Genomic DNA, 2,686 nt, shown 5'->3' with positions numbered 1-2,686 from the left:
ATGTCAACTATCGCGAAAAAATCAAAAAAAAATCGCGATTTTTGCACTAAGTTGTTAATAATTAAAAAACGGACGCGAACTCTAGGCAGGAAACAGGTAGGTTTTCTTCCTATAGATCTACATTAACTAAAAAAGTAGTCAGCTACCTGGATCTTTGACAGTCCCGAATATGGTCAATTTCTAGCTTATTATCCTGGAGTATGAAAGAAGCACTGGTTTTTACAAAATTCAACGAAGTTCTGTTTTTATAAGTCATTGTAAACTGTATTAACAAATTATGATTTATTTTTTGTAAGCTGTAAATAATTACCATATTTTTGTAACTCATATCTTTTAAAAAATAGTTGAAAGACTGATAAGTTTGTACACACTTGAATGAATAGTAGAGGAAATAAAAAATGTAGTATATCAAAGTGTGTAAATCATTTATTTCTTTAGCTGAGCGCTTTCGACATAAATGTCATCATCGGAGCTAATGCTAAAATAAAAAAAGAGGTCTTGTAAGAAAAAGAAGTACAAAACTCTTTTTTTACTTACGTCAATTGTTAAATTGAGGTGTTAACATTTGCATCTTGTGAAAATAAATTTTGGTTGGATATGCTATGTCCTCCGTACACGTAAGTAAAAAAAGAGTTTTGTACTTCTTTTTCTTACAAGACCTCTTTTTTTATTTTAGCATTAGCTCCGATGATGACATTTATGTCGAAAGCGCTCAGCTAAAGAAATAAATGATTTACACTCTTTGATATACTACATTTTTTATTTCCTCTATTCATATCTTTTAAAAATGTATCTTTTTTCTCTATTTTGTATTATAAATCTACCGCTAATAACCCGAGTGGTTGATACGGATAAATAAAAATAAAAACAAAAAAAACATTTTGTAACACTCGAAATTAAATCATTGACAAGAGAAAAGTTTTTTTTTTTTAATTTTTTCAGTAACCCTATTAATACTATGGGCTAAACATGTCAAAAATGAATCATTTTTGTATCAACAGGAAAAAAGAGTTTTTCGTGAGTACAGCAGTTAGAAGGTAAAAATTAGACAATTTTTCTTGAACAAAACGTGCAAAACCAAATGACTGAAAAATACGTTGCCGAGTTTCCCACAGATAGTTTTACCATAATATGCTTTGAATTTATTTTTGCACTTCTATTTGGCAAAATTTGACCAGTAAATAAAATCAGAAGGCTTTTTCGATGTAATGGGAAATAGTACTTGATAGTACAACTAAAGTAAAAAGGTAAAACAGTATTAAATATAAATAAAAAATATTACAAAAATTATTAAACTTACAATTAATACTTAAATTAAAAAACAAAAAGGATTGACCCCGACGTGATTTGAACACGCAACCTTCTGATCTGGAGTCAGACGCGCTACCGTTGCGCCACGGAGTCAGTTACTTGATTAGTTTTAATAACGGTATGTGACAACGAAATTCTGGAAATATTGGTCAGGTCAAAATTTCTATAATAGGAACCGCAACCCTTAACAAACATTGGACAGTATGTACAGGACAAAGCAGTGCCGAATCAACGGGGAAGGTAAAGGCGGGAAATTTCCCCACTAAGAAGCAAGTTCCAAAATTAAAGAAAAAATTGCTGAAACAAACATAAAAATATACACTTCTCCAAGAAATTAACGCGCCTCATTAAAAATGAGTAACTTTTGATGTTTCGAATTTCCTAAACCTGTTATCCGATTTAAGTCATTTGTTTAATTAGTTATAGCCGTATTCTTTGACAATATCGTTGTAATAATATTGTTGCTAAACAGGTAAACTGTTATTGTATACCGACCGGGTGTACCAAACAAACTGTGATTTTTTTTCAAAGTTCGCGGTTCGCGTGAGCCTGTGGAACAGATTCTAACATTTATAAAATACTGAAATTAAAACTCATCTGTAGCCTCATGTTTTCTTAACATTCTGTTTTTTTATTCATTCGCTTATGTTGGATAATAAAAAAGTCAGGTTCTTTAACAACTAGCCTTGTTTTTCGACAATACAGAATGTTTTTGAATAGGTATGGCAAACTTTAAGGGGTAATTCTGCATGAAAAAATAATGACAGTTTGCTTTGTAAACTTATGTCCGCAAATGCCTCTTTCCCGAGATAGGAGGTGTGGAAATTTTTTCTTACAATTTGAGAAACTTACTCTTAAAATTAAATTACCTTACTCAATTAAAAGGTTGTTTGGGGGGTTAAGGGGATGAGCTCAAAAATCGAAACTATAACACATGGAAAGCATAAATAGCTCGTAATTCTGCCTCAAAAATGGATTCAAGATTCAACATAGCATGTGATGTGTCGTGTCTTGGACTGTGATGAAAATTGATCTAAATTGCTTTGAGGCTTGCAAATATGGTGTTATAGAGGAATTTTAAAAGTTTTTGGGTGGAGAAAATTCAAAACTTCACAATAACAGAACGTCTTACCAAGACTACTGAGATTATAAAGAGCATCAAGAGGAGAAATATGGAGTATTTCGGACATGTAATGAGAGTTCCCGAATATATGTTGCTACAGAATATTATGCAAGGGAAAATAGCAGGAAAACGCAGTCCAGGGCCAAGAAGAACCTCATGGCTGAAGAACTTGTGAGATTGGTTATGGGACTGATACGAGCATGATATTTAGGATGACAGTGAATAAAACTGAGAAAGCTATGTTGGGAACCA

At 32.1% G+C, this 2,686-nt stretch overlaps 1 non-coding gene across 1 annotated transcript; it reads right to left on the bottom strand.

Annotated features, from left to right (window-relative positions):
* Window positions 1-1,332: 1,332 nt before the first annotated feature.
* Trnaw-cca (transfer RNA tryptophan (anticodon CCA)) lies at window positions 1,333-1,404 on the bottom strand. Its single transcript has one exon. It is a non-coding gene; the product is annotated as a tRNA-Trp (tRNA).
* Window positions 1,405-2,686: the final 1,282 nt, after the last annotated feature.

The sequence above is a fragment of the Diabrotica virgifera genome, chromosome 5 (genome assembly GCF_917563875.1).
Source record: "Diabrotica virgifera virgifera chromosome 5, PGI_DIABVI_V3a".
NCBI lineage: Eukaryota > Metazoa > Arthropoda > Insecta > Coleoptera > Chrysomelidae > Diabrotica > Diabrotica virgifera.
Note: the sequence above shows the minus strand (reverse complement) of the source record. Positions and strands in the feature narration are given on the sequence as shown.